Source organism: Coenobita brevimanus, chromosome 105 (assembly GCF_032717465.1).
Source record: "Coenobita brevimanus isolate Jiangsu-jjx chromosome 105, ASM3271746v2, whole genome shotgun sequence".
Lineage (NCBI taxonomy): Eukaryota > Metazoa > Arthropoda > Malacostraca > Decapoda > Coenobitidae > Coenobita > Coenobita brevimanus.
In genome coordinates this window covers 10147275-10160699 of record NC_137058.1, presented here as the reverse complement: position 1 = coordinate 10160699, position 13425 = coordinate 10147275, and positions in this window count along the sequence as shown.

The window sequence follows — 13425 nt, the reverse complement described above, 5'->3', positions numbered from 1 at the left end:
GCTTGTAGTTTTTCACTGACTTCTTTCTGCCCTTCAATTGGTGCTTGTAGTTGTTCACTGTAGAAATTTCATGATTGTACCCAGAGATGCCTCCTCCTGCCTATATTAGCTTCTTGTCTGTACGCCTTCTGGATCACTGTCGAAGATTTAATTGACTGCAGCACTTTTCGGTACCACTCCTGACACCACTTGTAATGTCTTCGTCCCACATTGCCAAAGCGTCCAACAGCAGTAGTTCAGTACAGGAAGGATGTCACCTAGAGAATTGTTCTTCATAGGATCAGCCTTTCAATGTAAACAAAACCATCTCAGGCATTGTAATAACACAGGCTTCTCACGTTCATAGTCTTTAATTTACCAAGTAATTACACTGTCTGCTTCACAACTACAGAGCTATGCTAACTTAACAGGCCACAAGTCAGACTAAACTGAAACTCCTCCATTCTCTCGTCCAACCTTGTATAACCTGCTCCAAGCAACAACAGTTACCAAATTGGAGATATCCAAAATATTCCAGTGTTTCCTTACATTACAGAGCACTCTAAATTCTTAGCATACGAGATGAAATTAAACTACGTAATTTAACAATCAGCTAAATAAAACATTATAGAGAAAATAAAAACAGAATAATAATGAAAGAAATGCATTCAGGAGCCGAATGCTAATCGCTTGCCAGAATATGCTGTTGGCCAAGTCCAAGATTGTGCCCATATCTTGATACCCTGAAGGTTTCATATTAATAGCTCAAGCCGTTCACGAGATACAGTGGTGTTCAGGGCAGATGATAAAAACTAGTCGACCTTTGGCAGGCATTTTGGTGACCTTGACCGTGACCCCAAGTGTCTATTTTCGAGCTCGCCCAAGACTTTGGCCATATCTTGATACTCTGAAGGTTTCTTGTTGATATTTCAAGCTGTTCATGAGATATATTGGGAAAAGATACACACACACACACACACACACACACACACACACACACACACACACACACACACACACACACACACACACACACACACAGACGCAGGCAAAATATTATCGCTCAACCTTGTGTAGGCGGGTGATAATGAATGTCTAACTTTTCAAAGTACCTCCACTCATGGTAGCAGGCTATCTGGCAAATCTGACTCGTAACGGAAAAATGCGAGAATCGTAGGGAATCCTCCAGCACTGCCTAACTAGCAATCCAGCTTACTATATATATATATATATATATATATATATATATATATATATATATATATATATATATATAATATATTAGTATATTTAGGCAGAATGTTTTCTTTTATACAAAAATCATTAAAGACCAAGGCGTAGCCATTGTTCACTATTTTTCTGTTGATCTTTTCAAGTTTTCTTACACATTGTTTTACACTATGATTCAGGTTGTAGATAATATGTCCAAGATCCATGTCGTAACTATATTTTATTAATTATTTATTTTCATTTTTCCTAGGACGTTTCGTGTATCCTTACACATCATCAGCGACTGTAATATAGATACAATACACTATAAAACATGACATATACAACATAAACCTATACAATATATATACTGAAATGTACAACAACGACTAATAAAAGTGTAGAGTTACAAAAGTATGGATAAAAGAGACAAACCCTTTAGGTGAAGTCAAGTATGAGCTACAGTTAAAAGTGTATGGATAAAAGAGACAAACCTTATAGGTGTAGTCAGCTATGAGCTACGTGGTTGACTGCGAAGGTTGTATGGGTGAGTGGGTGTTTGTGGCTGTGTAGTGTTGCCAGTTGTGTTATTGTGTGTGTAATGTTCATTTGTAATTGTCGCTGCTTGTGGTCGGGCCTTTGTGTATTTAAACAGTTTGAGGGTACGATCTAGTCCGGTAGTTTGGTTGTTTATGGCCGGCGTGTTTTCACGTATGAGAAGTGCTTCTGCCAGTTGTAGTCTAATGTGGTCATGACATTTTTTTATTATATTAGTATTTTCTATTAGAACTTGTCTGTTTATTGATGTGTGATGTTGAGTCATATGATCTTTTATAGAACCGGATTGTAGGTGCATGGTTAAACGTCTGCTTAGTGTGGTTGTGGTCATACCAATATATTTCATGTGACGAAGTTTACAACCTTCGTGTGGGCAAGTGAATTCATAAACTACATTGGTATGTTGAAGTTTGTTGGTTTGTTGAGCTGTGTTGTTTTTCATAATCATGTTGCTAACTTTCCTGTTTTTATAGTAAATAATTAAACTGAGCTTGTCTGAGGGGATAACACATGATGTGTTACGTGTCACAATCTCTCTAAGTACACTTTCATCCGTTTTATAAGCAGGGGACATCTGATTACCATAATGCACATTGTGGGTAACAGTATGGGGAAGCGGTTGGACATTTGTGGTCGAGACTTGTTTTGAAATAAATTGACATATTTCTCTGTCAACTATTTGATTGGAATAACCATTGTTAATTAAGATCTGCTTTAATTTAGTTACTTCTGAGTGGAAGAGTTCCCACGATGAGCAGTTCCTATGAGCACGACGTAAGTATGACCTGATAACTGACAATTGGTACCGCTGCGGACACTCACTCTCAGCATTAAGGCATCTACCCAAGTCCGTAGCTTTACGATATACGGAGGTTTTATAGTTACCATTCTCCTCTTCTATTAATACATCAAGAAAAGGGATTTTGTTGTTTGCACTTATCTCATAAGTAAATTTTAATATTGAGTTATGTTCCATGGCAGTTCTTAGTTGTTTAAGGTGGTTTTCGTCTCTAACAACCACATAGATATCATCAACATAGCGACAATACGTGGTTGGACGCAGGTTGGTATCTTCTAACACTTTGTTTTCTAGGTGACACATGTAAAAGGCAGCAAATGTTGGGCCCAGGGGTGAACCCATGCTGACTCCGTTAACCTGCTGATACAGCTTACCGTCTGGGCTGAGAAAGGGAGCTTCGGTGGTGCATGCTCTCAGTAATGTTTCCAAGTTGTGGGTTGAGATCTTAGGTGGGCACAGGGTTGGGTGGTGATACACATTTTCTAAAATTATCTGTATAGTTTGGTCTACTGGTACGTTAGTGAAGAGGCTTTCAACATCTAACGAAGCCAAGAGTCCGCTGGGTCGAGTAGAGCGGATAATGTCTATGAACTGGTCTGTGGACTTCAGGGAAAACTTCGCTGGAATGTATGGTGTAATGATTTGATTTACTTGTCTCGCTGTTGTATACGTTGGTGTGGTTACCTGGGAGATGATGGGACGGAGTGGGTTGTTGGTTTTATGGGTTTTTACATTACCGTAGATGTACCCTGGAGCATACTGTCCAACTATGGGGGTGAGGTGTGGTGAGTCTCGGCATGCGTTGTTTTCCTAGGAAAAATGAAAATAAATAATTAATAAAATATAGTTACGACATGGATCTTGGACATATTATCTACAACCTGAATCATAGTGTAAAACAATGTGTAAGAAAACTTGAAAAGATCAACAGAAAAATAGTGAACAATGGCTACGCCTTGGTCTTTAATGATTTTTGTATATATATATATATATATATATATATATATATATATATATATATATATATATATATACACGTGTACATACAATGCTGCAACAGAAATCTTGATATGATATATGCAATAGAAATCGACTCATGATTGTGTATCAAGTTTATAATTGTGTAACAGGCATTCCATTCACCTGGTTATAATGACTGTATGTTTGGCAGCTTGATATACCCTTGACTTCCTGCTCAGTGTTGCCGTTTGGAATTTTATCTGCTAATGTGGAAAACACATAAACTACTAACACTAACGTGGCCAGACGGATGTCATTCCGCACTAGTGTGGAATATTTTTTATACGTCTCTCGTTCACGGTAATTTTTAGGAATAAGGGGGATTTAATCATGGTTGGAAGACATTAATTCAGACTTTTCACGTTAAACTAATGAATATGCAGTTTTTTCTATAATACCGTCACTTAACACAAGGAAGACACACACCACAAAGCCAGCCAGAAGACAGGGCTTGTGTGCTGGGCAATCCCCAGGCCCAGTTTTCCCCCTTACTGTTTCTTTAAGTCCGCCCACACCCCAGCCTGCACTATAGGTGCAGGAAATCTTTAAACGAACGAACGAACAAGAAAGAATACATCGTGGAACTATCTGCATCCATCCGGCGATATCATTACTTCTTACTGAAAAAATAACTTAGCATTTATTTACATGATACATTTCAAACATTAGCATTCCACACTTATTTTGTAATAGTAAAGAATGTTGTGAATCGTGTACTGTTCAACTAGAAAACCTGGATGTGGATAAACTTTCTTGTCTGAATTATTAACTATCATAATCGTTTAACGTTAATCTTTACACTTAAATCATAATGGTCTGACATCATTATTTATACCCTCTCTTCCAGTACTCACAGTATACCACATTTTATAGTACTTGTACCAACAACACATTTTCTGTCACCTATCTGTCTATCTATTGCCAGACGCCTTAATCTTGTAAAGGGTGGCCACAAACAAATTGCCACCATGTCGCCCTGTCCCCAGCCATTTCATTGCCCTGCTCCCACCTCACACCCGCCTCTCTCATATACCTCTCCACTCCATCCCTTCATCTCATCCTTAGCCTCCCCCTTACAGTTCCCCTCATCCACCTCACTCACATACACTCTCCTCGTCGGTCTATCGCTCTTCATCCTCTCCACATAGCCAAATCACCTCAATGTGTTTTTCCTAAAGCTTCCTATCACATCCACATCCACACCACAACGCTCCTTCACTTCCTCATTTGTCAGTCTGTCTCTCAATGCGACTCCACATGCTCCTCTCAAATAGCTCATTTCCACTACTCTCATTCTTGGCTTGTGTCCCTCCAATAAAGTCCAACCTTCACTTCCATGCGTTGGAGCTGGTATCACAATACTGTCATGCAGTAACTTTTTTCACTTCCAGGCACACTTCTCTGTTTCTTATCACTGCTTTCAAAGAACCAGCACCTTTCTTCCTTATTGTACCCTTTCAAGTACTTCCCCCAATAAATTTCCATCCTTATCCTTCACACTACCCATGTACTTAAACGCACTCACATTTTCCATTTCCTCCTCATCCAAATTCACTGTACATTCACTGACTTCACTTCGAAGACCATAACTTTACTCTTCCCTAAATTTACCATTAGATTCCGTTTCTTACACACTCTCCCAGACTCATTCACTAAGCCTTGCAGCTCCCCTTCGTCTTTACTTAATAACACAGTATCATCTGCAAACAGCAGTACAGGGAGTTTCCACACACTGCCCTCTCTCATTAGGGCCTCGGCAACATCCACTTCCCTACCTGTATCTCTTTTATAACCCCATCCATATACAGACTGAACAACCATGGAGACATGACACATCCCAGTTTCAATCCAACCTTCAAATAGAAAACTTAACTCAGTTTACTATCCACACGCATTGCAGCCTTAGCACCCTCATACATTCTCTTCACGGCATTCAACAACATCCCATTTACTTGATTTATTTTTAATAATTTCTACAGTCTTTGTCTATCCACCCTGCCATATGCTTTCTCCAAATCCATGAAGGCCGCATACAGCTTCTTTCCATTCTCTAGAAACTTTTCTACTAAAGACCGAAGCATGAATATCTGATCTACACAACCTCTTCCTTTCCTGAAACCTCCGTATTCTTCAACTAATTCCTGTTATTTCCTTAACTCTGTCAGTAAGTATCGTACCATATACTTTTCCTATTGCATTAAGAGGACAAATTCCCCCATGATCACTACACACTTCTTTTTGCCAGGTGTCGGGAACTGCATTCACCTGACACCTCTGCAATGTTGGTATGCCTGAATTAGAAACGCCCACAGAAAAGTGTCACTGAGGAATATTCATTGATGTGACAATGTTGCTCTTTTCATTTATATTTATCGGCCCTAGTTCGTATGAAAATTACTACTCGTGCCAAAATATTTGATATTTGCTCAAAGTATTAATAATCAAGAATGAGTTTGTAATGGTACTACAAAATATTACCCTCAGTGTTGCACGAGACCTACTTTGAAGAACTGTATGAGCACAGTATTATTATACAGAGTATTATTATGTTTTTGTGAAGAGGAGTCAACATGGATTTTTTTTTTATTAGTTCATTCCACCTGTCTTGCTGAGGCTCATCTATGCCGGAATGCAATCTCCGTATTCAAGACGAATACTTCACAAGCCATAAGTCTTTCTTTAGTGTTTCAAACCTCAATCCTAGTCTTCAAGGAGGGGTCATGTCATGATTCAAACCATATAATCATTAGCATATTTACATGCACCTTTAGTAGGCTCGCTCTCTGGCGTCTCGTATTCGATTGCACTTTTCCATACTACACGAATATGCTATTCTGTTGACACTGTAAATAGAAACCGTTCCAATATCCGAATCCTCGGGATGAACCTGCTTTGCTAAACATCCACGCCTATGGTAATCAGGGTTACCAACGCCTGTGGTATTCAGGGCTACCAACACGCTGTTCAGGCCAAGGCTACTTTCCTATAGTAGTTCGACCCCATTTCATTGTGTTACAGTCACCAAGTGTAAAGATAATTCTTTTACTGAGTGTACACACAGCAAAAAAACTATCGTTACAGGGGGGTCCGATGTATTTCATACTGAACAACCTGGCTGTCTCGCTAGGGTTGGTAAGCCTGACAGTGGGTGAGTTGCCAAATAGGACGAGGTAGAAATATGCATGGGAGAAGCAATGGATATAGCTTATAATAAATATGCAACAAACACACGCAGGGATACCAATGGAGGAGGCTGTTATCAAAAACCTTCATTTGTGTGTCATTTTATATCGCGCAGAAGGTGTAACGATAGTTTTTGTTGTTGTGTGTACACCAGCCACAGGTGGCTACTAAAAATAGGTGGTGAGTAATGCTGGTAAAGGCGAGAGTGCGCCAAAAGGGGGAGATTTATGGCAATGATGAAAGGATTCTAAATGAGGCTAGGGTACTACGGCGAACGCACTTTTGTGCTATAAGGAGTAGTGTTTTATTCCAAAAGGAAGATAACAAAAAGATGAAGCAACATTTCATGATCAAATTAACGAAATGAATGGCCTCATCAAGGTAACTTAGACTTAATATACCTTAATAAAGTGTTTGAAAGGTTGGAGGTCGTAGGAAGAGAGATTGATGAACTGAGGAAACGCTTCCAGTGTTAAAATCGTACGCAAAGGCAGATTTTAGGCAAAGGCAAAGATAAACTGAGGAAATTCTGCTGGAGTTAAAGAATTCTGTACTGTTTATGAAGGAAATAAAATATCGGCTTACCCATGCCTTAGAGGGCTGGGTGTAAAGAGATGATGATGTCTGGATACATAGGCAATGGCTGTCTGCATTAATAGCCGGGTACTGTTCTGTGGAATAGAGTGTAAAACTGTACAGTCGCGGGCAAAGATATGGCTCCACTTTTTAGTTAAGCGATATGGAACTTCAGAGTTCTGAATAAAAAGTTAGGTTCCAAAGATGACATTATTGATGCTGGAAAGTCAATGGTCACTCTCTCGCTAAGTATCGTAATGAAATGTAACTATATTCATGTGCTTTCTCGTGGCAATTGCAGACACTTGTAACGTTCTTTAAGGCCACTAGCAGGGGGGTAAGGGAAAACTTCATAATCATCTTTACAGAATCCCTTTAGGGATTAAGGCGTCTGGCAAAAGATAGATAGATAGATAGATAGATATAACAATAAGCTGACGAAAGGAGAATGTGACTTGAAGAGTCGGTCAGTAATGCTGGTTAGTTTTTGGTACGTTTAGGCAGTTTTGTGAAACAGCGAGGATGAAGGTTTCTTTAGTGAAGCTAAAGATAATTATTGAGTGGAGGACTGAATAGTTTGGAGTGCATGAATTTCGTCGAATTTGAGATTTGGGGTAAAACTTGCTTGTTTCGCGAGCCTTGTGGTTCTGATGTTCCTGAGGTGTTTAAGGGGTTTCGTAGGTTCCGGTATAACTAAGCTGAATACCTTGACGCCTTGACTCATTGGTTGTTGCATTCCATACTGGATGATGTATGGCTGAGGCGGTGCAGCTATGGGCACACCAGCAAAGGGCAGCCTCTCCATTGACCACCTCTCCCGACTCTGAGCCAACAGCCTCGTCCGTGCAGTGTGGGAGGTGCTCTCTTAAGCTGTTCTTGTTCCCTGCTGCCAATAAAACCATGTCATAACTACATTCCAGGCCACCAGCGAAACTGAGTAACCCGTTCTGGGAGAGGTTTGGCGTCCATTGAGCAGTGCCAACAGCACAGGACATGAGAATCAGAGGGTGAGAGGTGTCTGGTGGAGTTGGCCAGAAGAGTGCTGTGTGGGGAACTACTGACCATGGGGAATGACAATACTTTCTCTCGAATTCGGAGGAGCTGCTGAATACAGGTGTGCGTGTGACGAGGACGGAATAAGACGGGACGTAAGAGTTGCTGATCTCATAAGAATCACCTTCACTTGTTGTACTTTATGATATGGTTCAAAATTCATCATGAGACTTAACATATTTTAGCATATATAATATAAACGTTTCCTTTTAGTTTTTCTATCTTTGGGCTATAGTCATTCAGTATTGTATTTACCATGAACAAAACCTAAAGGATCATATAATTATATCGGAAGACAAGAAGGAAAGAGTGGCAGGGTGGAGGAGAGGACAGTGAGGGTGGAAGGATGGAGGAGAGGACAATGAGGGTGGAAAGGTGAAGGATAAGGCAAAGAGGGTGGAAGGGTAGGGGAGAGGACAGTAAAGGTGGAAAGATCGAGAGGTCAGTGAGGGTGGAAGGGTGAAGGATAGGGCAATGAGGGTAGAAGGGTGGAGGAGAGAACAGTGATTGTGAAAGATGGAGGAAAGGACAGTGAAAGTAAGAGAGAGGAGGAGATGGCAGCGAGTAGTGGAAACTTGGCGACGAGGGCAGTAAGGGATGGAAAGGTGGAGAAGAGGGGAGTGAGGAGTGGAACAGTGACAGGGTGGGTATGAGGCAAGGAAGCCATAGATATGAGGAAGGTCCAACCGTAAGTAAAAACAGAAGGGGAAAACAGAGCTGTCATCTCATGAGTAGAACACTTCTACAAAGACTATGGGCATGGAGAAATTTTTAAAGGTTGTCAGGGTTTGATGGTAAATTGAAAATTTTTCGTAATACCCATTCTCGTATTCCACCCCTTACTGTCCGCAAGCAATTCATTGGTCCTTGGTGGCCTCTAACGACTGTATTGCCTCGAGTGTTTGGAGAGCGCCATGGTTGTAGGCACATCCCAAGTTGTAAGACTATTTTATAATGTAACTAGTGCTTCTTCACAAAAATCTGCGAGACTAACTGACACTCATTCTATCACAAAATGTTTGCAAATACCATTCTTTTAGTTTCCATGCCATTATTGAGTCCAAAAATACCAATATTTACACAAGGATGAATTTATTTTTCGTGCATTTTCAATATCTCGATATTCTACAATTTAGCGCCGTCGCGTCACGCTCGATCGCCAAATTTTTGCTGGGTGTATTTCTGACTCTCCCCCCCCCCCCCGTGGCGGGGAAGTACACAATCTGGCCGCATCATGGGGTGGTACTACAACTCGGCGGCCAGGTTGTCTTAGGAAGAATTCTGTCTCCATATTCCCTGTGTGTCGTAAAAGGCGACTAAAAGGGGTGGGGGGAGGGTACTAGGGACCAACTCCTCTGTTTTTTAGTTTCTACACCGAGACGGGGAATAGAAAGGGATTGGGTCTTTGAATGTGCGTGGATGTAGTACGATTGAGGCTAAATGGGAGGAGACTGGGAAAATGTTTGTGAGAAGAAAGTTGGATGTGTTGGCTTTGAGGGAAACAAAGATGAAAGGGAGAGGTGAGTCCAAGTTTGGAAGTGTGAATGGAAGGATGTTAGGTGTTGATAGAGGAAGGGCGAGAGAAGATGTGGCCTTGTTAGTGTGTCCGGAAGTATAGCTGTGTGTGACTGAATGGAAGGTGGTGATGTGGGTGAAAGCGTGAGTTGTCAGTGTTTGTGCTGCACATGGGCCTGGTAGTGAAAGGGATGAAGAAGAGAGGGAATCTTTCTGGAATGATGATGTCTACAGAGTTTTGGAGTGAATATGAATGTGGTAATGATGGGAGATCTCAATGTTAGAGTGGGAAATGTAGCAGTTGAAGGTGTAGTTGGTAGGCATGGTGTGCCTGGAAGAAATGAAAATGGGGAACGAATGATAGGGATGTGTGTTGAGGGAGAGATGGTGAATGGAAATACCTTGTTTGAGGCGAAAGATATTCTTAGCATATATGGGTGAGAAAGGAGGGTGGAAGGGTTGTTGATAGAGCATTGATGGACTATGTGGCTGTGTCCAGGAATGTAAGAGGATGATTGTTAGATGTAAGAGTTTTGGGAGGGGAGGGTGGAGGTATGTCTGACCACTACCTGGTGGAGGGAAAGTTGAGAGTAGGTAAAAGATGGATGAGAGTTAGGAGAGTTAGGTGTGGCAGGGAGGTTTTGCAAGTTAGTGATTTGGAAAAAAGAGAAAAAATGATAGAGTATCAGGAGAAATTGAAAGATGAGTGAAACGCAGTGAAAGATCAGGAAAATGGGAGTGTGGAGGAGGAATGGCAGTTGTTTAAATGTTGTGGTGGGGCATGCAGAAGAGGTGTGTGGTGTGAGGCGAGTGGGTGGTGGTGTAAGAAAGGGAAGTGAATGGTGGTGCAAGGAAGTAAGTATCACTGTGGCTGAGAAGAGATGTGCATATGAAGTGTGGCTGCAGTGGAAGGATGAGGTGTCATATGAGACGTATAAGAAAAAGAGGAATAGGGCGAGAAGGGCTGTGCTTGATGCTAAAGTGGCAGCAGATGAGAGGTGGGGTAGGCGGTTGACTGAGAATTTTCAACAGAATAAGGAAATGTTTTGGAAGGATGTGAAAAGGATGCAAAAAGGAGAGTCTGGGAAGGAAGAGGGAGTAAAAGCAGAGGATGGAAGGATGTTAACTGAGATGGATGCAGTAAGGGAGAGATGGGAGGAGTATTTTGAAAGATTGCTAAATATAGAGAAGGAAAGGGAGGCTGAGGTTGTGGCAGATGGAAGGGTGCAAGGACTAAATGAGTTGGGAGAATTGAATGATTTTTTGATCACGATGGAGGAAATTCAGGAGGCAGTAAAGGAGATGAAAATTGGGAAAGCTGCAGGTATGGACAGGTGTGCTGTGAAATGCCTGGAAGATGGTGGAGCGAATTTTGTTGAGTGGTTAGTAAGATTGTTGAATGTGTATTTTGTGAGATGTATGGTACCAGTTGACTGGGCAAGTGCTTGTGTGGTCCCGTTGTATAAAGGTAAGGATGATAAATATGAATGTACTACTTTTAGGGGTATAAGTCTGTTGAGTGTTGTAGGTACAGTAAGGTGTATGGTAGAGTGCTAATTAAGAGCCTTTGAGAGTGTACAGAGGGCGTGATTGTTGATGAGCAGTGTGGTTTTAGGAGAGAGAGGGTATGTGTGGATCAGGTATTTGCTGTGAGATAGGTGTGTGAAAAGTATTTAGCGAAAAGTAAGGATGTATTTTGGGTGTTCATGGATTTAGAGAAAGTGTATGATAGAATTGATAGGGAGGCTTTGTGGACTGTTTTAAGATTGTACGGACTTGATGGTAGATTGTTAACCCGCGGCGTCCCGTCGACGTACTTCCACGTCCTCACGTTATGTCACTGCCAATCCCGTTGACGTACTTCAACGTCCTGCAATTGCAAGGTTCATAATTTCCACAATTTTCAAAATTCGCGCGAGATTTTCGATTCGCCCACGTACCCAAGCCTCCCCTACCTGCCACCAGGCGGGCAGTGTCCCAGACCCCGCGTGACCCGCGCTCGCCCTTGTCTCGGTCACTCACCTGTTAGCAGTGACCCAGGTCAGACATGGCGCGGAAAGGTCTCTCAGACGACGAAATTGCATCCACCCTGGAAGCCTTCACTGGAGATAGTGATTCTCCACTTGACAATGATGTGGTGGATCGCGATTACATCCAGCCAGAGGAAGAAATAACAAGCAGTGATGAAGAGGTCCCTTCGCCCCGGAAAAAGCAGTATGTGACATACCGTAAGGCAAGGGAAGGCCAGCCTGCTCCCCAACCACGTGCACGGCTATCTCTCCATCCCGAATCTGATGAGGACGAGGATGAGGACAATGAGGATGACGGCGGCTTAGGACGTGATATCGCCTCGTGGTTGGGAAAAGAAAAAATATCACCCCGAGGATCAGAAGGTGGGGCGAGAAGACATATCAGGTATAGTGAAAGTCTGTTGTCTGGGGAAGTGGAAAGTGGTGTGGTGGGAGTGCTGGGTGAAAGGGAAAGTGGTGTGGCGGCAGCGCGGGGTGAAAGGGAAAGTGGTGTGGCGGGAGTGCGGGGTGAAGGGGCAAGTGGTGTGAGGGAGGCAGCACGAGCACATGGTGCACGTAGGCCTAGGGGAGAGGAGGTGGAGCCACTCCCCAGCACGTCTTTCATCCCACAATATTCCCAAACTTCCTCCCCACAGCCCCAGGATGTGGGGAAAGGAAGGAAAGGGAAGGGAAAGGGTAAAGGAAAAGGGAGAGGGAAGAGAAGTGCGAGTCATGAGAGGCGCCGCTCTCCACCTCCCCAACCTCCCCCACCACCCTCACCTCCCCACCCTGACGAAGGGGACGAAGGGGACGTGGCTGGAGACGGTGGTGTCTCGTGGAACTGGGAAGATGGGAGTAATTTTACTCCCATCATTCACCCTTTCACTGAGGAGTGGCGGTCTGGTTGCACGGCTCCAGGTGTGCATGCGGGTTCGTCTAGGGTGGATTTTTTCCACTTGTTCTTTGGGGAGGCGTTTGTGGGGCGCATAGTGGAACAGACTAATATATTTTCACGAACACAGCGCCGTGAAAGTGAACGTTTGGGAACCACGAGCAGGCATTCCCAACAATATGACTATCCCGTTACAATTTCAGAGATGTTCTTATTTTTTGCCCTGGTTCTCTTGATGGGTGTGGTAAGGAAAAACCAAATTCCTGCCTACTGGACAACTGACCCAATGATCCTCACACCTTTCTTTGGAAAGGTGATGAGTCATAACAGATTTCAGTATATTCTCAGCCGCCTCCACTTTTTTGATGCAGAAGATCCAGCCAATGCAAATAACACAGATAAAATGAGGAGAATTAGGCTGGTATTTGATCATTTACGGGAAATGTTCCGCTCCTCATTTTATCCTTACAGAGACCTCATCATAGACGAGAGTCTTGTGTTGTGGAGAGGCAATATTTCCTTTAGGAAGTACATACCCAGCAAGAGACACCATTTCGGGTTCAAGATCTTTGTTATGTGTGACTGTAATACTGGTTATGTGCAAGACAAGTCTTGTACATGGGCGCACAGAC